At 35.2% G+C, this 24,775-nt stretch overlaps 1 pseudogene; it reads right to left on the bottom strand.

Moving 5' to 3' along the window:
* Positions 1–24,304, bottom strand: part of LOC131049723 (uncharacterized) — a 61,131-nt pseudogene extending 36,827 nt beyond the window's left edge.
* Between the last annotated feature and the right edge of the window lie 471 nt (positions 24,305–24,775).

The following is a 24,775-nucleotide window of genomic DNA, read 5'->3' as shown; positions in this document are numbered from 1 at the left end:
ATGATTTGTAATAGATACAAGATGATTGACAAGCTAGTTGTGTAAAATATAATGCAATGCAGTTGTGATGACATTCTATGATGCCAAGTTCAGCAAGTTTGGGCACCATATTGGATAGGATCAGACCTAGGTTTGCCCAAGGTTTGGCCCAAGAACCTAGGGTGCCCAAGCAAGACCCTAGGCATGCCTAGGCCATACCTAAGAATACCCATTGCCAAAATGTAAAAAAATGATGTTTATGTCATTTTCAAAACCAAACAATACATTATAAATTTAAAAATTCCTTAACTTGGCATTGACTCAAATAACTTTCATTTGAAAAATAAAAGAGAATAAAACATCCACTTTTCCTCCAAGCTAACATTTTTCATACATAAAGTTTGCTAGTTCTTTTTAAGAGGTGAAAGATTGACAAAGGAATTTTACCATATTTATTTTGTGTTACGAAAGACAAATAGTTACCACCTACAAGATTTATCAATAAAAAGTAAATTTATTTTGATGTTTTTCATTATTAAGGGGAACTTTTTCAAGATTTTTTTTTCTTTTTTACAAATACTTTAAATTTTTCTAGAATTTTAAAACATATTATAGGGGTTATTATGTTGTTTTTTAATGAGTTTTGTAATTGTGTTCTTAAATTAATGTACCCTAGGGTTGTCATGTTGTTTTTTCATTTTGTTATCTATACAAAATGGCTACTAGTTCTAGCTCAATAGGCCCAATGACAAAGACATACTTTTCAAAATGATCCAATGCCGCTTCTTTGGCAAAATGTGATAATTAATTTCCATGAGATGGGGTTTACATTGGAATTTAGTCAATGTGGTAATGACTATAAGAGCTTATATAATCAAGTGAAATCTCACCGATGTGCTATGACTAACTAAGTAATAAAACTTTGGCTAGGACAAAACAAAAAAGGGTTGCAAAAGGAGCAAACTAAGGCATATATTAAAGAACAAGAAGATGTCAAAAATGTAAGTGAGACGGCACTAGAAAGATCACATCCACTATCCAAGAAAGGATCATGCAAACCAACTATTATCTCTACAACACCAGATGCCCCACATTTTTTCATTCCACTAATGTCTTTCTAAGAAGACAATACCTCCTCTAATTCCCATATAAGAGGTCCAATAGAAAAGGCCTTCCAAATTGAGGTAAATGAGATTCTAGATCAAATCATTGCTCATTGCATATATGCCAATGGGCTTCCTTTCAACCTTGTGAGATAACCATATTGGTAGCAAATGGCGATGAAGCTTTCATAAAGACATCATAGCAAACAATTAAGGAAACATAGTCCAAAACATAAGTGTCCACCATTTCTAATGGATGGAAGAATTCCAAAAATAAACTGTTAGTCAATGTCATTGCAATATGCCCTAAAGGGGCAATGTTTTTTTAAGGCTATTGATTTGAGGGGCAAGTTTAGGATGCGAAATTCATTACCGCCATCCTCATTTAATCCATTGAGATTAAAGGCCCCAAAAATATTGTCTAGGTTATAACAAGCAATGCTAAAAATTGTAAAGTTGTTGATTCATCAGTGGAGGCTAGGTATGAACATATATTTTGGACACCATGTGTTCTCCAATCCTTCAATTTGAGAATGTAGATGATTGGCACACAACTCTAGTGGGTCAAAAAATGAATCATAGTGGTTCCCAAAAAGAAAAACTATAAATATTTACCTATTTAAAATTGAAAAATCTAATAAATTTATAAATAGAAAATATCCTATTTTTAATTGGTCATAATGGCCATAAACAAAAGTGAAACACAACAATGGACTGTTAATGGACCTTCATGGGTTCATCCATCGATGCACAAATCAAAGGAAGTAAAGTGAAAGAAACCTAAGGATGGATGAAAATAATTTTAATGGTGCTTCTAAGGAAAACCCTAGCACGTCAAGGGCAAGATGTGTAGCTTGAGATTGGGAAGGGAACATTTGGGTGTTTGTAGCTTGGACGGAACAAATTATGAAGCGGAGGTGAAGGCAGCTTTGCTCACCATAAACTTGGCAAGCAAATTAGCAATACCAATGTTAAATTTAGAAGGAGACTCAGATTATAGTATATGCCATTATCAAAGGTGATACTTTTGTCCTTGATGACAAGAAAATAAAAAGGGAGAAGTTTTGTTGCTTAAATTTCATATTTTGAGGCGAGTGTATTAAGCATGTGGTTATATTCTTAAAAAGCCTTTCTCTCGGGCCAGGCTAGTGACACGAATACATTGAATTAAGCTGACGTGTTATATTTTTAAAACGCCTTTCTCTCGGGCCAGGCTGGTGACACGGATACAGTGAATAACACTGACTTGGCATTTATTGAACGGTATCTTTGGTTAATATTGTGTTTAATATGCCTACGGACTAATAGCATATACTTCGGAATACTCTATGTGACCGACAGATTAAAAGTTTTTGGAAGCATCGCTTTGTTTCATTTGTTTTTCAACAAGTTTATTGTTGGTTCAAGTCCGTCTCAAACCCTAGACGCCATGAGAGATGCAGCCGCCGCTGTAGCAAAGGAGCTCGAAGTTAGTTTGTTTGGTTGGAAAGAATGATGCAAGAGTGGACTTAATAGTGAGCTAAATGGATTTCTGGTTAGTTTCTTTTTAGTTATCAATGAGGTTGCGTATTACAGGTAATATTCTTGTTCATCTGTTTAAAAAGATTCAGGTATTTCAAATCTGGTTTTTCAGTCATGAAAAATGGAAATAATGAAACAGACTTAGCTTTATTTTTGGTTTTTCAAATTTGGGAAATTCAAGCATCTTTAGCTTATCTCTCAGCTTCTCTTTCTGTTGCACAGTTAATCGGTTATTTGTTTTCAGTTTGCAAATTCCCGTAAGGGTTTGGTAACCCTATACGAGGGTTATTCTTGAAGATGTTTTTTGTTTGGGGAAGAGAACAGTTTAAATACAGAACAGAACATGTTGAAATCGGGTGAGGAGTGTGAATAAGGGAAAGACAAAGAATTTGTTGAAAAAGAAAAACAAAGTGTTGTGTATAACAAAAGACTATCAGAGATCTTTGATAGTCGAGGGTTTGAGAGTATTACTCTGTTTTGTTGCAGAGTACATGAGGCTATAATGGTTGAAATTATTTTGTTGTTCAGAGATTGAGTTTTCTCTCTGATAGTGTTTAATTTCTTTAAAAGAATGTTATTATTCTCTATCTATGATTCAAAGCCTTGAAGAATATTGTTGCAAAAATCATTTAGAGAGAATCATTTGTATAGATTGGTAAAATATACTCCCTCCAATCACTGATGGTTTTGTGACTGCAGAATTAAGTGCATTCATAAAATTACCAGTGACTGTAGCTTGAGTTGGAATGTTTCTATTGGATAAGAAAGAGGGGTTGGTGCTCCTTGAGGCCTTGTGGTTTCTAAATCTTGTGTACTGAGTTGGTGCTCTTTGAAATAATATAAGGGATCTTACCGAGTGGTTTTTCTACCCCAGGAGGGTTTTCCACTCATGAAAACTATGGTGTTATGTGCCTTGTCTTGTCTCAGTTTGTCTTACTGGTTTATGCTCTGATACTACATGTCTTTTGCTTCCTTTATTTCATACTCTGTTTTTCTTGAACTTATGTGATGCAATCTTTGCAATACTCGTTTAACTGTTCTATGTTTTTGTAAAAGAATCAAAAACTTTTTGTTTTCTGAAAAACATGATTCAAGTTTTTTATTTGGTCTTATTATGTATTTCTTGTGTTGTTAACAATGTTAGTTTAAGGTGTTAAGTCTCATTTGTTTAGCCTTTCATCTTACATTCATCTGTGCTTATTGTTAAACAAGATTGTCAAGTTGTGAAGAAATTCTTGTGAAAATCGTTACACTCTGATTCACCCCCCCCTCTCAGAGTGTCTCCACTTCCAACAAGTGGTATCAGAGCATTGGGTCCCTCATATAGGTCTGTCCTAGGGATTGTTCCTGGTCATTTGGAAGTTTTTTTTTGATGGCTCATTCTCAAGAAGGTGCATCTTTATCAACAACTCCTCTTTTTGATGGCACAGATTATGTGTTCTGGAAGATCAGAATGGAAACATACTTGATCTCTGTTGATGTAAATGTGTGGAACATTGTTACTACAAAATATGTTGTTCCTACTTCTATTCCTTCAGATCCTAATGCTAAAACTCAATATGAGTTAAATGCTAGAGCTAAGCATGCTCTGTTATGTGGTCTCACCAAGGATGTGTTTGTTAAAGTTATGCATTGTGCATCTGCTAATGAAATATGGAGTAAGCTAGAAACCATTTATCAAGGTGATGCAAAGGTCAAGGAATCTAAAATTCTCACACTCAAGAATCAGTTTGAGTCATTGAGAATGAAAGAAGATGAGACTATTGCAAATTATTTTCTTAGAATTGATGAAGTTGTGAATTCAAGAAGGGGTCTTGGTGAAAATGTTGATGAAAAAGATGTTGTCAGAAAAGCTCTTAGAACATTACTTCCTAAATATGAAACTAAGGTGTCCACTTTAGAAGAAAAGAAAAGTTTTTCTACTATGTCTCTTGACAGCCTTCAAAGCATACTTACAGCTTATGAAATGAGAATTGGTAGTAATTCCTCTAATTCTAAAGAAACTGCTTTTAAAGTAGAAAAGAAAGAGGAACCAGATAGTGAGTCTGAACTTTCAGATGCTATAGAAGCCCTGCTAGTAAGAAAGTTAAAAAAAAAATATAAGGGAAAACTACCCTTCAAATGCTTTAATTGCAGTAAAGCCGGACACTTTGTTGCTCAATGTCCCCTGAGTGATCAAAACAGTGAAGAAGAAAAATCAGAAAAAGTTTTCAGAAAGAAAAAATGGAACCCTAAAAAGAAATTCAATCCGTTTCAGAAAAAGAAGAGTCTTTTTATAAAAGAAGATTCTTTTTATAAACGAAGATTCTGAAAATGATTCAGATGACTCACCTTGTGAAGGTGATGAAACTTTGTTTATGGCTGCAATAGAAACTTCCTCAAAGAAAGATATAATGAACATATCAGAAGATAAATCTGATGACTTAGATCAAGGTGAAATTGATCTTGAAGGAGAATTGCTTTGTGCTCTTAAGGAAATCAAAAGACTAAAGAAGCTTGTAGTTTCTCATGAAAGTGAAATTCAAATTTTGCAAATTGAATTAAAAGATTCAAAGCAAACAGTTGAAGATTTAAAAGTTTTACTTGCTAATAGTGAATTGAATGTTAATACTTTCGAACAGCAAACTAATTCTTTGCATAAGTAGATTGAGCAGTATGAAAGTACCTTGCATTTAAATGAAATTTTAAACAAACAAAAACTATGCAAGAATATGACAGGTGTAGGTTTTGAGAGTGCTAAATCAGTAAAACAGATTACTAAACCTACAAATAGAAACCAATTTCAGGCTTATAACAGAATGACACCTTTTAGGTTTGGATTCTTTCATGGTTACTGTTTTTACTGCAACAAGTTTGGCCATAAGGTTAACACTTGTAGATTTTTACAACATAGAACTTCTATGATTGGATACAATCAAACCTATGGCTTTCCAAACACCGTGAAGTGCATTAAGTGTAACACCTTTGGACATACTTCTTCTCAATGCAAATCAAAGGCAAATATTCATAAGGTATGGAAACCAAAGTTTGTCCCTAGTATTGAACAGTCTATGATAGTGCAATCTGCATTCTTTTCAAGTAAGAAGTCACTGTGGGTGTTGGACAGTGGCTGTTCACACCATATGACAAGAGACAAAAATAGATTTATTCATTTTGAAGACTTTGATGGAGGTTTTGTAAGATTTGGTGATAATTCAGGAGCTTTCGTCAGAGGTAAGGGTACATTATTACTGAATGATGATACTCCAATACATGATGTGTATTTTGTTGAAGGATTGAAACACAACCTACTTAGTGTTAGTCAGATTTGTGATAGTGGTTATAATGTGTCCTTCACTTCTCATGGTTGTACTATAAAAACTAAGTCTGGTAAAATTGTAGCTGCTGGGTTGAGAACAATTGGCAATGTTTACAACCTGCTTGACTCCACAAACTATGAAATCAACGAAGGCATGTGTCTTATGGGTCAAGTTGAGGAAAATTGGTTGTGGCACAAATGTTTGGGACATGTGAACTTTGATAATCTGGTTCGAATCAGCAAGAATCAGAATGTTAGAGGCTTACCTATCTTGAGTAAACCAGAAAACTCTGTGTGCAAAGAGTGTCTTAAAGGTAAACAAACAAAAACAACTTTTAAATCTAAAGAACACTCTTCTACTAGACCATTACAACTTGTTCGCACAGATTTATGTGGTCCAACCAGGACACAATAAATCAATGGTGAAAAATACTTCATGCTTTTTGTGGATGATTATACAAGAATGATATGGGTTTCTTTTCTCAAACATAAATCTGAAGCATTTGTCAGATTTAAAATTTTCAAGAAAATGGTTGAACGTGAAACTGATTTAAAGCTCAAATGTTTAAGATCAGACAAAGGTGGTGAGTTTACATCACAAGAGTTTATAGATTATTGTGAGAAACATGGCATTAAAAGACAATATGCTGCTACCCGAACGCCTCAACGGAACGGGGTGGTTGAAAGAAAAAATAGAATAGTTAAAGAGATGGCTCGCACAATGCTGAATGAAGCAAATCTGCCTGACAAATATTGGAAAGAAGTTGTTCACACAGCAGTTTACATTTTGAATCGTGTGCAAATCAGGGTAAAATCCACTTTTACTCCTTATGAACTTTGGTATGGTAAAGCTGCATCAATTAAATACTTCAAAATTTTTGGTTGCAAATGTTATATAAAAAGAGATGAAGAAAATCTAGGTAGTTTTGATGCTAAGACTGATGAGGGTATCTTTCTTGGATACTCTACTCATAGCAAAGCTTATAGATGTTTCAATAATAGATTGAACAAGATTGTTGAAACTATTAATGTAAGATTTGATGAGCAATTTCTTCTAAGTGATGGTATGTAGGATGTTGAAGAGGATATTTCAATAAGACTGGAACAAGTTCCTAAATCCGCTGAAGCAGAAATTTCAAATGAAAAGAGTCCTCCACCAAGTCCTAAAACTAAAATTCCTTTACATACACCCTCTAGAATCACTACTAAAAGACATTCTCAAAGTTAGATTATTGGTGAAATGGATGCTGGAATCTTGACTAGGAGAAGAGCAAAAACTGGTGAACAAGCTCAAATGGCTGAGCATTACTGTCTGGTAACTGATTTTGAACCTAAGTCTGTTTCTGAAGCTCTTGTTGACGATTGTTGGCTGCATGCTATGCAAGATGAAATCAATCAAATAGAAAAGAATAAAACCTGGGAACTTGTGCCTAGACCAGATGATAAAAATGTTATAGGGGGTAAATGGATTTTTAGAAATAAACTTGATGAATCTGGTAAAGTTGTTAGGAATAAAGCACGCTTTGTGTGTAAAGGCTATGCACAGCAAGAAGGTGTAGATTTTTGTGAAACATTTGCACCTGTTGCTAGGCTAGAGTTAATACGAATATTTATGGCATATTCATGTTATAAAAACTTTAAAGTGTATCAAATGGATGTTAAAACAGCATTCCTTAATGGTTATCTTGATGAAGAGGTATATATGGAACAACCAGAAGGGTTTGTCTCTGCAGATAAACCTGATTATGTATACAAGTTGAAAAAGGCTCTTTATGGCCTTAAACAAGCTCCAAGAGATTGGTACTCCAGGTTAGATGCCCATCTTAAAACAAACGGATATACTAGAGGTGGTGTTGATAGTAACCTGTATGTCAAAATTGAAGGTAATGATACTTTAGTTGTTGAAGTTTATGTGGATGATATTATATTTTGCTGTCATAATGATGCCGTGTCCAAAAAGTTTTCAAAACTCATGGAATCTGAATTTGAAATGTCCATGTTAGCTGAATTAACCTTCTTTCTTGGGCTTCAAGTAATGCAGCTTGAACAAGGCATTTTTCTCTCACAAACCAAATATGCAAAAGAGATGCTTAAAAAGTTCAATATGACAGATTGCAAACCTATTAGTACTCCAATGGAGACTGGTTGTAAATTGACCAAGTCAGATGACTCACCTGAGGTAAATCAATCTGAGTATAGATCAATGGTTGGCAGCCTACTGTATTTAACTGCATCTAGGCCTGATTTGATGCATGCAGTTTGTTTGGTTTCACGTTTTCAGTCTGCTCCCAAACAATCTCATTTGATTGCTATAAAAAGGATATTCAAGTATATTCAAGGTACTTTAGACTTTGGCTTGTGGTATTCACGAAATAATGATTTTACTCTTGTTGGTTTTACGGATGCTGACTGGGCTGGCTGTATAGATGATAGAAAAAGCACCAGTGGTGCAGCTTTCTTCTTAGGAGATCGCCTTATTGCCTGGCACAGCAAAAAGCAAGAATGTGTCACTTTATCAACTGCAGAATCTGAATATATTGCAACAACAACTTGTTGTACGCAATTAACCTGGATGTCTCATCAACTTGCTGATATGGGTATTATAGTTGACAAACCCATCTCCATCTTCTGTGATAATACTAGTGCCATCAGTCTTTCAAAGAATCCTATGATGCACTCTCGCACTAAACATGTTGCTATTAAATTACTATTTCTACAAGAACAAGTGTTGGCTAATGAATTTCAAGTTTTATATGTACCTTCTCAGGCACAAGTAGCGGATATTTTTACAAAAGCTTTGTCTAAAGAAGTCTTTGAACGGTTAAGGGATAGATTGGGAGTGCTTTCTCAATCTGCTCTTGTCTCCACCTAATGCATGATTTGAGGGGGATTGTTGCTCTGTTGATTTACTTTCTTTTTGTCCTTGTGATTAAAACAAAAAGAAAAAAGAAAAAAAAAGGGGGAGAAATTGGTATTTCATTACAATGACATTGGTATTTCAGTTGATATTACAGTGATATTACAGTGGCATTGGCATTTTTGGCATTTCAGGCATTGGTATTTCATTTTGGCATTTCAGACATTGGCATTTCATTTTGATATTACAGTGACATTGGTATTTCAGTTGATATTACAGTGATATTACAGTGGTATTGGTATTTCAGGCATTGGTATTTCATTTTGATATTACAGTGACATTGGTATTTCAGTTGATATTACAGTGATATTAAAGTGGCATTGGTATTTCAGGCATTGGTATTTCATTTTGATATTACAGTGGCATTGGCATTTTATTTTGGTATTACAGTTTGGTATTCTTGTTTGATACAGATCAGATTGGGAGTTCATTATTCTGACAGTATTCATTCTTTTTACAGAATTGCATTTTACAGGTTCAGAGGATCTTGTATTTTTTACAGGTTTGCATATGACAAGGTTCAGTGTTGATTGTATATGTTGTATTTTTTGACAGTGGAATTCCTTACATTGATTTTGGTCCTTTCAGTTGACAACATATTTCATGGCAACGTTGGTTTGAGTTTTTTTTCTTTTTAATTTTTTTTGCCATCAAGGACAAAGGGGGAGTTTGTTTCTCTTTGATATTTTTGTCCTCGATGACAAGAAAATAAAAAGGGAGAAGTTGTGTTGCTTAAATTTCATATTTTGAGGCGAGTGTATTAAGCATGTGGTTATATTCTTAAAAAGCCTTTCTCTCGGGCCAGGCTGGTGACACGGATACATTGAATTAAGCTGACGTGTTATATTTTTAAAATGCCTTTCTCTCGGGCCAGGCTGGTGACACGGATATAGTGAATAACACTAACTTGGCATTTATTGAACGGTATCTTTGGTTAATATTGTGTTTAATATGTCTACGGACTAATAGCATATACTTCGGAATACTCTATGTGACCGACAAATTAAAAATTTTTGGAAGCATCGCTTTGTTTCATTTGTTTTTCAACAAGTTTATTGTTGGTTGAAGTCCATCTCAAACCCTAGACGCCATGAGAGATGCAGCCGTCGTTGTAGCAAAGGAGCTCGAAGTTAGTTTGTTTGGTTGGAAAGAATGATGCAAGAGTGGACTTAACAGTGAGCTAAATGGATTTCTGGTTAGTTTCTTTTCAGTTATCAATGAGGTTGCGTATTACAGGTAATATTCTTGTTCGTCTGTTTAAAAAGATTCAGGTATTTCGAATCTGGTTTTTCAGTCATGAAAAATGGAAATAATGAAACAGACTTAGCTTTATTTTTGGTTTTTCAAATTTGGGAAATTCAAGCATCTTTAGTTTATCTCTCAGCTTCTCTTTCCGTTGCACAGTTAATCGGTTATTTGTTTTCAGTTTGCAAATTCCCGTAAGGGTTTGGTAACCCTATACAAGGGTTATTCTTGAAGACGTTTTTTGTTTGGGGAAGAGAACAGTTTAAATACAGAACAGAACATGTTGAAATCGGGTGAGGAGTGTGAATAAGGGAAAGACAAAGAATTTGTTGAAAAAGAAAAACAAAGTGTTGTGTATAACAAAAGACTATCAGAGATTTTTGATAGTCGAGGGTTTGAGAGTATTACTCTGTTTTGTTGCAGAGTACATGAGGCTATAATGGTTGAAATTATTTTGTTGTTCAGAGATTGAGTTTTCTCTCTGATAGTGTTTAATTTCTTTAAAAGAATGTTATTATTCTCTATCTATGATTCAAAGCCTTGAAGAATATTGTTGCAAAAATCATTTAGAGAGAATCATTTGTATAGATTGGTAAAATATACTCGCTCCAATCACTGATGGTTTTGTGACTGTAGAATTAAGTGCATTCATAAAATTACCAGTGACTGTAGCTTGAGTTGGAATGTTTCTATTGGATAAGAAAGAGGGGTTGGTGCTCCTTGAGGCCTTGTGGTTTCTAAATCTTGTGTACTGAGTTGGTGCTCTTTGTAATAATATAAGGGATCTTACCGAGTGGTTTTTCTACCCCAGGAGGGTTTTCCACTCATGAAAACTATGGTGTTATGTGCCCTGTCTTGTCTCAGTTTGTCTTACTGGTTTATGCTCTGATACTACATGTCTTTTGCTTCCTTTATTTCATACTCTGTTTTGCTTGAACTTATGTGATGCAATCTTTGCAATACTCGTTTAACTGTTCTATGTTTTTGTAAAAGAATCAAAAACTTTTTGTTTTCTGAAAAACATGATTCAAGTTTTTTATTTGGTCTTATTATGTATTTCTTGCGTTGTTAACAATGTTAGTTTAAGGCGTTAAGTCTCATTTGTTTAGCCTTTCATCTTACATTCATCTGTGCTTATTGTTAAACAAGATTGTCAAGTTGTGAAGAAATTCTTGTGAAAATCGTTACACTCTGATTCACCCCCCCCCCTCTCAGAGTGTCTCCACTTCCAACAAGTGGTATCAGAGCATTGGGTCCCTCATATAGGTCTGTCCTAGGGATTGTTCCTCGTCATTTGGAAGTTTTTTTTTGATGGCTCATTCTCAAGAATGTGCATCTCTATCAAGAGCTCCTCTTTTTGATGGCACAGATTATGTGTTCTGGAAGATCAGAATGGAAACATACTTGATCTTTGTTGATGTAAATGTGTGGAACATTGTTACTACAAAATATGTTGTTCCTACTTCTATTCCTTCAAATCCTGATGCTAAAACTCAATATGAGTTAAATGATAGAGCTAAGCATGCTCTATTATGTGGTCTCACCAAGGATGTGTTTGTTAAAGTTATGCATTGTGCATCTGCTAATGAAATATGGAGTAAGCTAGAAACCATTTATCAAGGTGATGCAAAGGTCAAGTAATCTAAAATTCTCACACTCAAGAATCAGTTTGAGTCATTGAGAATGAAAGAAGATGAGACTATTGCAAATTATTTTCTTAGAATTGATGAAGTTGTGAATTCAAGAAGGGGTCTTGGTGAAAATGTTGATGAAAAAGATGTTGTCAGAAAAGCTCTTAGAACATTACTTCCTAAATATGAAACTAAGGTGTCCACTTTAGAAGAAAAGAAAAGTTTTTCTACTATGTCTCTTGACAGCCTTCAAAGCATACTTACAGCTTATGAAATGAGAATTGGTAGTAATTCCTCTAATTCTAAAGAAACTACTTTTAAAGTAGAAAAGAAAGAGGAACCAGATCGTGAGTCTGAACTTTGAGATGCTATAGAAGCCCTGCTAGTAAGAAAGTTAAAAAAAAAATATAAGGGAAAACTACCCTTCAAATGCTTTAATTGCGGTAAAGTCGGACACTTTGCTGCTCAATGTCCCCTGAGTGATCAAAACAGTGAAGAAGAAGAATCAGAAAAAGTTTTCAGAAAGAAAAAATGGAACCCTAAAAAGAAATTCAATCCGTTTCAGAAAAAGAAGAGTCTTTTTATAAAAGAAGATTCTGAAAATGATTCAGATGACTCACCTTGTGAAGGTGATGAAACTTTGTTATGGCTGCAATAGAAACTTCCTCAAAGAAAGATATAATGAACATATCAGAAGATAAATCTGATGACTTAGATCAAGGTGAAATTGATCTTGAAGGAGAATTGCTTTGTGCTCTTAAGGAAATCAAAAGACTAAAGAAGCTTGTAGTTTCTCATGAAAGTGAAATTCAAATTTTGCAAATTGAATTAAAAGATTCAAAGCAAACAGTTGAAGATTTAAAAGTTTTACTTGCTGATAGTGAATTGAAAGTTAATACTTTGGAACAGCAAACTAATTCTTTGCATAAGCAGATTGAGCAGTATGAAAGTACCTTGCATTTAAATGAAATTTTAAACAAACAAAAACTATGCAAGAATATGACAGGTGTAGGTTTTGAGAGTGCTAAATCAGTAAAACGGATTACTAAACCTACAAATAGAAACCAATTTTAGGCTTATAACAAAATGACACCTTTTAGGTTTGGAGTCTTTCATGGTTACTGTTTTTACTGCAACAAGTTTGGCCATAAGGTTAACACTTGCAGATTTTTACAACATAGAACTTCTATGATTGGATACAATCAAACCTATGGCTTTCCAAACACCGTGAAGTGCATTAAGTGTAACACCTTTGGAAATACTTCTTCTCAATGCAAATCAAAGGCAAATATTCATAAGGTATGGAAACCAAAGTTTGTCTCTAGTATTGAACAGTCTATGATAGTGCAATCTGCATTCTTTTCAAGTAAGAAGTCACTGTGGGTGTTGGACAATGGTTGTTCACACCATATGATAGGAGACAAAAATAGATTTATTCATTTTGAAGACTTTGATCGAGGTTTTGTAAGATTTGGTGATAATTCAAGAGCTTTCGTCAGAGGTAAGGGTACATTATTACTGAATGATGATACTCCAATACATGATGTGTATTTTGTTGAAGGATTGAAACACAACCTACTTAGTGTTAGTAAGATTTGTGATAGTGGTTATAATGTGTCCTTCACTTCTCATGGTTGTACTATAAAAACTAAGTCTGGTAAAATTGTAGCTGCTGGGTTGAGAACAATTGGCAATGTTTACAACCTGCTTGACTCCACAAACTATGAAATCAATGAAGGCATGTGTTTTATGGGTCAAGTTGAGGAAAATTGGTTGTGACACAAACGTTTGGGACATGTGAACTTTGATAATCTGTTCGAATCAGCAAGAATCAGAATGTTAGAGGCTTACCTATCTTGAGTAAACCAGAAAACTCTGTGTGCAAAGAGTGTCTTAAAGGTAAACAAACAAAAACAACTTTTAAATCTAAAGAACACTCTTCTACTAGACCATTACAACTTGTTCACACAGATTTATGTGGTCCAACCAAGACACAATCCATCAACGGTGAAAAATACTTCATGCTTTTTGTGGATGATTATACAAGAATGGTATGGGTTACTTTTCTCAAACATAAATCTGAAGCATTTGTCAGATTTAAAATTTTCAGGAAAATGGTTGAACGTGAAACTGATTTAAAGCTCAAATGTTTAAGATCAGACAAAGGTGGTGAGTTTACATCACAAGAGTTTATAGATTATTGTGAGAAACATGGCATTAAAAGACAATATGCTACTACCCGAACACCTCAACAGAACGGGCTGGTTGAAAGAAAAAATAGAACAGTTAAAGAGATGGCTCGCACAATGCTGAATGAAGCAAATCTACCTGACAAATATTGGAAAGAAGTTGTTCACACAGCAGTTTACATTTTGAATCGTGTGCAAATCAGGGTAAAATCCACTTTTACTCCTTATGAACTTTGGTATGGTAAAGCTGCATCAATTAAATACTTCAAAATTTTTGGTTGCAAATGTTATATAAAAAGAGATGAAGAAAATCTAGGTAGTTTTGATGCTAAGACTGATGAGGGTATCTTTCTTGGATACTCTACTCATAGCAAAGCTTATAGATGTTTCAATAATAGATTGAACAAGATTGTTGAAACTATTAATGTAAGATTCGATGAGCAATTTCTTCTAAGTGATGGTATGCAGGATGTTGAAGAGGATATTTCAATAAGACTGGAACAAGTTCCTAAATCCGCTGAAGCAGAAATTTCAAATGAAAAGAGTCCTCCACCAAGTCCTAAAACTGAAATTCCTTTACATAAACCCTCTAGAATCATTACTAAAAGACATCCTGAAAGTCAAATTATTGGTGAAATGGATGCTGGAATCTTGACTAGGAGAAGAGCAAAAACTGGTGAACAAGCTCAAATGGCTGAGCATTACTGTCTGGTAACTGATTCTGAACCTAAGTCTGTTTCTGAAGCTCTTATTGATGATTGTTGGCTGCATGCTATGCAAGATGAAATCAGTCAAATAGAAAAGAATAAAACCTGGGAACTTGTGCCTAGACCAGATGATAAAAATGTTATAGGGGGTAAATGGATTTTTAGAAATAAACTTGATGAATCTGGTAAAGTTATTAGGAATAAAGCACGCTTTGTGTGTAAAGGCTATGCACAGCAAGAAGGTTGGTGAAACATATGCACCTTTTGCTAGGCTAGAGTCAATACGAATATTTCTGGCATATTCATGTTATAAAAACTTTAAAGTGTATCAAATGGATGTTAAAACAACATTCCTTAATGGTTATCTTGATGAAGAGGTATATATGGAACAACCAGAAGGGTTTGTCTCTGCAGATAAACCTGATTATGTATACAAGTTGAAAAAGGCTCTTTATGGCCTTCAACAAGCTCCAAGAGCTTGGTACTCCAGGTTAGATGCCCATCTTACAACAAACAGATATACTAGAGGTGGTGTTGACAGTAACCTGTATGTCAAAATTCAAGGTAATGATACTTTAGTTGTTGAAGTTTATGTGGATGATATTATATTTGGCTATCATAATGATGCCGTGTCCAAAAAGTTTTCAAAACTCATGGAATCTGAATTTGAAATGTCCATGTTAGGTGAATTAACCTTCTTTCTTGGGCTTCAAGTAATGCAGCTTGAACAAGGCATTTTTCTCTCACACACCAAATATGCAAAAGAGATGCTTAAAAAGTTCAATATGATAGATTGCAAACCTATTAGTACTCCAATGGAGACTGGTTGTAAATTGACCAAGTCAGATGACTCACCTGAGGTAAATCAATCTGAGTATAGATCAATGGTTGGTAGCCTACTGTATTTAACTGCATCTAGGCCTGATTTGATGCATGCAGTTTGTTTGGTTTCACGTTTTCAGTCTGCTCCCAAACAATCTCATTTGATTGCTATAAAAAGGATATTCAATTATATTCAAGGTACTTTAGACTTTGGCTTGTGGTATTCACGAAATAATGATTTTACTCTTGTTGGTTTTACGGATGCTGACTGGGCTGGCTGTATAGATGATAGAAAAAGCACCAGTGGTGCAGCTTTCTTCTTACGAGATCGCCTTGTTGCCTGGCACAGCAAAAAGCAAGAATGTGTCACTTTATCAACTGCAGAATCTGAATATATTGCAACAACAACTTGTTATACGCAATTAATCTGGATGTCTCATCAACTTGCTGATATGGGTATTATAGTTGACAAACCCATCTCCATCTTCTATGATAATACTAGTGCCATCAGTCTTTCAAAGAATCGTATGATGCACTCTCGCACTAAACATGTTGCTATTAAATTACTATTTCTACAAGAACAAGTGTTGGCTAATGAATTTCAAGTTTTATATGTACCTTCTCAGGCACAAGTAGCGGATATTTTTACAAAAGCTTTGTCTAAAGAAGTCTTTGAACGGTTAAGGGATAGATTGGGAGTGCTTTCTCAATCTGCTCTTGTCTCCACCTAATGCATGATTTGAGGGGGCGTGTTGCTCTGTTGATTTACTTTCTTTTTGTCCTTGTGATTAAAACAAAAAAAAAAAGAAAAAAAAGGGGGAGAAATTGGTATTTCATTACAGTGACATTGTTATTTCAGTTGATATTACAGTGATATTACAGTGGCATTGGCATTTTTGGCATTTCAGGCATTGGTATTTCATTTTGGCATTTCAGACATTGGCATTTCATTTTGATATTACAGTGACATTGGTATTTCAGTTGATATTACAGTGATATTACAGTGGCATTGGTATTTCAGGCATTGGTATTTCATTTTGATATTACAGTGACATTGGTATTTCAGTTGATATTACAGTGATATTAAAGTGGCATTGGTATTTCAGGCATTGGTATTTCATTTTGATATTACAGTGGCATTGACATTTTATTTTGGTATTACAATTTGGTATTCTTGTTTGATACAGATCAGATTGGGAGTTCATTATTCTGACAGTATTCATTCTTTTTACAGAATTGCATTTTACAGGTTCAGAGGATCTTGTATTTTTTACAGGTTTGCATATGACAAGGTTTAGTGTTGATTGTATATGTTGTATTTGTTGACAGTGGAATTCCTTACATTGATTTTGGTCCTTTCAGTTGACAACATATTTCATGGCAACGTTGGTTTGAGTTTTTTTTCTTTTTAATTTTTTTTGCCATCAAGGACAAAGGGGGAGTTTGTTGCTCTTTGATACTTTTGTCCTTGATGACAAGAAAATAAAAAGGGAGAAGTTGTGTTTCTTAAATTTCATATTTTGAGGCGAGTGTATTAAGCATTTGGTTATATTCTTAAAAAGCCTTTCTCTCAGGCCAGGCTGGTGACACGGATACATTGAATTAAGCTGACGTGTTATATTTTTAAAACGCCTTTCTCTCGGGCCAGGCTGGTGACATAGATACAGTGAATAACACTGACTTGGCATTTATTGAACGGTATCTTTGGTTAATATTGTGTTTAATATGTCTATGAACTAATAGCATATACTTCGGAATACTCTATGTGACTGACAGATTAAAAGTTTTTGGAAGCATCACTTTGTTTCATTTGTTTTTGAACAAGTTTAATGTTGGTTGAAGTCCGTCTCAAACCCTAGACGCCATGAGAGATATGCAGCCGCCGCTGTAGAAAAGGAGCTCGAAGTTAGTTTGTTTGGTAGGAAAGAATGATGCAAGAGTGGACTTAACAGTGAGCTAAATGGATTTCTGGTTAGTTTCTTTTCAATTATCAATGAGGTTGCGTATTACAGGTAATATTCTTATTCATCTGTTTAAAAAGATTCAGGTATTTCGAATCTGGTTTTTCAGTCATGAAAAATGGAAATAATGAAACAGACTTGGCTTTATTTTTGGTTTTTCAAATTTGGTAAATTCAAGCATCTTTAGTTTATCTCTCAGCTTCTCTTCTAGTTGCACAGTTAATCGGTTATTTGTTTTTAGTTTGCAAATTCCCGTAAGGGTTTGGTAACCCTATACGAGGGTTATTCTTGAAGATGTTTTTTGTTTGGGGAAGAGAACAGTTTAAATACAGAACAGAACATGTTGAAATCGGGTGAGGAGTGTGAATAAGGGAAAGACAAAGAATTTGTTGAAAAAGAAAAACAAAGTGTTGTGTATAACAAAAGACTATCAGAGATTTTTGATAGTCGAGGGTTTGAGAGTATTACTCTGTTTTGTTGCAGAGTACATGAGGCTATAATGGTTGAAATTATTTTGTTGTTTAGAGATTGAGTTTTCTCTCTGATAGTGTTTAATTTCTTTAAAAGAATGTTATTATTCTCTATATATGATTCAAAGCCTTGAAGAATATTGTTGTAAAAATCATTTAGAGAGAATCATTTGTACAAATTGGTAAAATATACTCACTCCAATCACTGATGGTTTTGTGACTGCAGAATTAAGTGCATTCATAAAATTACCAATGATTGTAGCTTGAGTTGGAATGTTTCTATTGGATAAGAAAGAGGGGTTGGTTCTCCTTGAGGCCTTGTGGTTTCTAAATCTTGTGTACTGAGTTGGTGCTCTTTGAAATAATATAAGGGATCTTACCGAGTGGTTTTTCTACCCCAGGAGGGTTTTCCACTCATGAAAACTATGGTGTTATGTGCCCTATCTTGTCTCAGTTTGTCTTACTGGTTTATGCTCTGATACTACATGTCTTTTGCTTCCTTTATTTCATACTCTGTTTTGCTTGAACTTATGTGTTGCAATCTTTGCAATACTCGTTTAACCGTTCTATGTTTTTGTAAAAGAATCAAAAACTTTTTGTTTTCTGAAAAACATGATTCAAGTTTTTTATTTGGTCTTATTATGTATTTCTTGCGTTGTTAACAATGTTAGTTTAAGGTGTTAAGTCTCATTTGTTTAGCCTTTCATCTTACATTCATCTGTGCTTATTGTTAAACAAGATTGTCAAGTTGTGAAGAAATTCTTGTGAAAATCGTTACACTCTGATTCACCCCCCCCTCTCAGAGCATCTCCATTTCCAACAGAGAGGACTTCCGAGAGATACAAATTGAAGATTTAGAGAGTATGGTGGAGAACTGAAGGATGGAATAATTGAAATAATGAAGGCAGTGAGTTTTCCAAACCACCGATACATGTGAATGAAGTTTTTGGAGGCGAAGGCGATGCAATATTTACCATTTTGTGTGGAAATTGGTAGCTGTCATTGGGAGTTGCAGAGATAAAATGGAGGCAAGCTTTATCCTACGAACAAAGAAACAGCAATTGGCATTTCTATGTTGTATTATAGATGACCATCTGAAGGATATCTTCCAGTTTGAAGATCCAATGTTCTTTCAAATTGTTAAAATGATACTGGGAGAAGAATATATGGCTTCCGAGTATAGATAGTGAGCTCATGTGGATGTGGCATCACTATTTTTGGCATGGTGCTTGGAACTTGATGGCAAAGAAGACATGCACTAGATAATGAACACAGCTGTGAAAGGGGAGTGGTGCTATGGTTTGTATGCCTTCATTGCCATCTCTGTTCCTAGAGAGGGCTTCAAGGCACCAAGTGGAGATTGGCTTCATGTGGCCGAGTTTACTCCACCTCTGCATCCCTTTCTTCTCTTGAGTGTCGGCTGCGACAAAGGGGATAGAAGAGCTGAAGCACAGATAGGGTGTACCTTTCTGAAGGAGTATCTGAGGGACCAAGAGCAAGAACAACGAGTGGTGAACAAGTCTGGGCAAGTACCAACAAGGAAGAAATTGAAGTTCGACAAGGGAGATTATTGGGTGACATGGCCAATGAAGGAAGAGGAAAGCAAATAAGAAAGGAAGAGGACAGCAAATAAGAACAGTACGAAAGTAGCTTCTTTCGTATATTTTGTTTATACACATAGAGTAGACTGGTGAGATTCGATGGGTAGAAAGATATAGGACTAGTGGATTTGAGGGTTTTTGAAGTGTTTACTATTTCACAAACTGTGAAAATTAGACTTATACTCGTATACTGTATATTTTTTGTTTCAATATAAATATAAACAAATACTTTTCACTGATAAAAAAAAGTGAAACACAGCAACACTCTTTGCCCTACCACTCTTAAATCAATAAATGCTAGCCTAGTTGGGCCCTGTTGATGTGTTTTTTATGACTACATCGAATACAAAATAAAGTTGCCTAATAGTCACTTCATTCTCTCTTGATCAAAGTACGATTGTATGCTAAGATTGTCATGAGTTCAAACAATCAACTCCAAGGTTCCTTTTGCAATGGACGTGACTTAGTTGGCGGATGTGATATGCTGGTAATCCAAGGGAACTTACGTTTGAATCATTCTTTCACCTCTTTTTTGTGGCTAGAACTTCATCATCGGATATAGCAATTATGCGATGCTTCTGCTTCAAATGAACTAAAATGAACTAAAAATAAAGGGGAAAGGGTTAGAAGGATATAGATCTACTCCTAAGGGCAATGATATCAATAGATAATGCTTTAGTGGACAAATCCCAAATAAACCAAGCTCTGCTTCGCCAAGATTAACTACAACTCCACAAGAACAGGTGCAATCTTCTGAAAATGTTGAAGGATTTTCAAATTGAGAAAGTGCATTTGAATACCCAACATGACGCAATCCAAACAACTATTCTCAATCGAACTTAGCACAAATTTGGGGGTTCAGACTAACTTTACACTACAACTTACAATCAGCAAGATGCAAAAGGTATGAACCATGGAAATTCATCAAACACCATTACATTCTCCATTGAAATCAAAGCACTATACTACTTCTACTCTAAGTGAGGAAGGTGAAACCATGCAAGTTTCAGAAAATAACTTAAGTGGACACCATCAGAGAACAATGTTTCACTGTTATTATCTCAAAACTTATCGCAAAAATTTCATAAAAGCCTTCTTCCCTTTACAAATGAGGGGCTTCACCCCTTTATATAGGCTTCATGCCTTGGCTACATGCAAAACCCTAATTAGGGTTTTCCCCTAAAAGATTCCCCACACATGATGCAACAAGGTGGGCATCAGCAATAAATGCCCATTGTGCCCATAATTAATTCCAACCCATTACAACTAGTATCGAAAATGCATTAAATGCGCCATTCTTTACTAAATTCGCTCAACATGCACTAAATATTTCTCCATGCACAAATCACCCCATCATGCCATAAATGTACCATCATCTCCACATGCGACGACTGCATACAAAAGGAATCCACCATAATACCTTAAATGTGATAGCTGCATGCGAAAGATGCTCTATTAATTCTTCATGCGTTGACCCTGTTGCCACTTGGCGAGAAACCCCTGGAGAGAGAAAATTTTATCTGGGAAGAATTTTCTTGAGATTTTAAATTTTCCTTGCCCTGGAGAAGATTTTTTGTCAATTCTGCACATTTCCTAATTTTTAGGAAAATTTTCAAATTAGGGTTCCAGGGTCCAAGAGAGAAAATTCTCTCACGAATCCAAATCTATCATAATTTTGAAATTCAAATGATTTTTTATGCCCAAAAATGAATTTTTCAAAAGTTTTCCCAAGGGAAATTTTCTTATTCAGTTCATCCTTGATTTCAAATTTCCATGCCTTGGAATTCAATCTTCAAACTTGGGCGCTGGAATGACCCTGTGGAGGGATTTTCTTTGGAATTTTGAAATTTTCCTCCCAAATCATGTTTCTACATTTTCTACTTGTCCTAGAGGAATTCTAGAAAATTAGACTTTCCTTCCTTGATGTCATTTTGGCACGCATTCTTTTCCTGGAGCACATTTTCTCCATGGTGAAGAAATTTATGATTTTGAAGTTTTCCATGCCTTTGTCATTTTAGCGCTCTTCTTTGTGTATGGGCATTAATTTCATGTAGAGGAGGAAATTTGATGTTTTGCACTTTTCCTTAACCACCTCAATTTGGCGCCCTCTTGGGACATGGACTTTATTTTGCTATGTTGAAGGAATTCCATTACTCTTGGGTTTTCCATATCTTATCCATTTTGGTGCCCTATCCAAGACTTGGGCACTATTTCACCTATGCCAAGGAATTTGGCATTTTGTCAACTTTCCATGAGCAACCCACTTTGGCACCCTTATACCTGCTTGGGGGCTAAATTCACTTGATGAAGGAATTTTGCAACTTTTGGATTTTCCATGACTTGGTCATTTTAGCGCCCTAGTCAAAGACCTGGGCGCTAATTCCACTAGGTCAAGGAATTCTTCAGATTTCACCTTTTCCAAGGCACCATGGATTTGGCACCCTTTCCTTGACTTAGCCATTTTGGGAGTTGAAGTGGATTTCTCTGCCGGACTTAGTCAATCTGTCAATGCTTTCCACTTCTCAAATGATTCCCAAACTTAGCCAATTTTTTTATCAATACCTTTCTTTTTCAAATTTCCCAGATTTAGAAATGATCAGGAATACTCAGTCTTCAGTGCCTACCTATGAAGAACCTACCAAAAACAAACTTTCCAAAAATAGTAAGTGTTTCAAAATGTCAGAGTTAGGGCAAAATAGGACACAAAGACACTTGCTAAAAATAGAAACTTACTAAACATAGTAAGTTTGATTTTTGGCAAAATTAGACCGATCCGGGAGGCAATGAAATCCCTAAAAAAAATAGGAACTTTCTAAAAATAGAAAGTTGCTCAAAATTCCCTCAAATTTCACGAGTAGGTTCCTTAAAGGGTATTGATTCCAATGCAACATTCAGTTTTTCCAAAACCCTAAAGGAAAGGCCTCAAATTCAGGTCTGAAGGGCAAAACCCTAAAATGGACAAAACAAGTTCCAAACTTAGCCAAATTTGCTCAAACGACTTGCAAACTTGATCAAATCAACCCCCAAACACCTGCAAACTGATGAGACTGCCACGAAGAGACCCAACAAACAAAAGCCAAAAGACCGAGAGGACCTAAAAAGTAGGGGGTCCCCATTTGCAATGGGGCAATGTGTGAAAACGCCACAACAGGACCCTGCTCCAATCGCCCTACCAGATTATGTATAAGAATGAGCGGTTTATGACAGGCAAGTAAAGATTACATACAAGTTAGTGGCAATCATGCATACACAGTTGTGTTTTGGTTTATGCAAAGCTATATCAGTTTCATTATTTTGGAGTGCAGAGTCCCATGTAAGGAAATACTGCTCCTAATTTTTATGGTGCAGGTGACCCCGTGGAAGATAAAATCCCAGCATCTCTGGATTTTAGAGTAGAGGAGCTTCCGTTTTAGGAACAAAAAATCCAGTTTGTGCTATTGATGGAGAGCAAGGAGTTTTATGGTTCTGTTGAAAATCATGAGGTATACTTTTGTGACAAATGGCAGCATGTTGTGGTTTTTTATTTATGATAATATTTTTCAGTGTCTTTTTATAGATTTCGTAAAAAAATTCTTAAAATGCTCCTAAATTTTCATTGTGTCATCTGCTGGGAAGACTTTCAAATGCCCCCCATTGAGGCGACTAGGTCAATTTCCTGTTAGTGTTCTTTATGTTATCAAGTTTTGAACCGTAGACTTCTATTTTGTTTCAATGGTGATTATTTAAGCACTGCTCACTGCATGAACCGTAGGTAGATGAAGGATGTGCATTGCTTTCATGATGCAGATAACGCTGGAGGCTTCAGTCCGTCTACCAGCATGTTTGCTTTCTCTGACTGTTTATTTTCTTCTGCATCATAACATATGAACCCAAGCTAATCCTTAAGAACATAAACCAATGATCTTGCGACAAAATCAAGACCAATTATCACAACCGTCCGTCTAGTTCAACTTCTCAGCACCTACCACAACCCTGTTTAGTTCACCTTCTCAACTTCTACCAATTGATTGTTCATCGATTCAATATTTTAGACCAGTTTTCCAACAATGTTTATATAATATCAAAGCTATAAGTAACTTTGTCCTAACATTAATAATCAGGACAAAAGGCGCCATTGCAGAACTCTACCCTACAGCTGCCCTACTAAACCTGAACACTGCTTTATACAGATTCAAAATAATAATCACAAGGCATGGTAGCATTAACAAACCCCTGTGAATATCATGACTATACTAACCTCACCACCATCATCCAGCACAAAAACCTTCCCCGTGCTCAAATGGAGACATGGTCCCAGCATCTGTATTCAAATATGGATCTGCAAAAAACACAACCAAATCTAAATGCCTGCTTAAACTTCAAATCCACATTTGTGGGTACTCACGTCGAGACTATGAATTGCAGAGAAAAATTTGATAGGTGTATCCATTTTAATGTAGGAAATCACAAAAAGATTAATAACTTCCCAAAAAAAGTTGATGGGTGTGCCCAATTTGTTATAAGCAATCACAATGAGGCTATAATTTGCAGAAACAAATTGATGGGTGTACCTATTTTAATTGAGGTAACACGAAGTCCGCATGCCTTCAAGATAACTCCAATGCTGGAAGCTGTAACACCTTTTCCCAGCCCACTCACCACACCACCAGAGACCAATACATAATTCATTTTTAGTTTTTCACTTGTTTTCTAGCAATTTGTACTGTATCTGCAGCACCTGTTTCTAGCAAATTGCACGGTATATTTGCAGTACCGAATCAATTTAAATATCGGGGCAAGGATGTTTCTTGATTTAGGAAAAAATCTCCATTCGTACTTTTCATGAAGCCAACAGTAATCTCTGATTTGAAATTTGATTCGGTGTAGACTGTAGCGTTTTTTCCAATCAATGTTGAAATGTAACTATTTGCACGGTTTTCCATTTAGTCACAACTACCTATCTGAATTAGTGACTCTATGATTGACGAGAGATAAGGCCTTTTTTAAATACTATATGTTCAAAAAAACTTAATTTAATAAGGGACACCCTGTCTTAATTTAATAACGGACACCCTGTATTCAAAAGTACAGGCAATTTTCAGGAAAAGTAGTTTATTGTTTTACTTTGGCATTAAAGTCCAAGATTTGTATCGGCGAAAATTGCATGCCCATTTCCTTTTTTTCATATTTAATACTTCGATTAAAGTGTTTTTTTTAATAAATTTGGTTAATTTAGTTTAAGATATTATTATTATATTTTGATTTTATTAGTACTTGTCTTTAACTATTGCAATAGGTTGCACCAATTTTCAATAAATGGATTGTTATTAATATACTATTATTAAATTATTA

The sequence above is a fragment of the Cryptomeria japonica genome, chromosome 1 (genome assembly GCF_030272615.1).
Source record: "Cryptomeria japonica chromosome 1, Sugi_1.0, whole genome shotgun sequence".
Lineage (NCBI taxonomy): Eukaryota > Viridiplantae > Streptophyta > Pinopsida > Cupressales > Cupressaceae > Cryptomeria > Cryptomeria japonica.
Note: the sequence above shows the minus strand (reverse complement) of the source record. Positions and strands in the feature narration are given on the sequence as shown.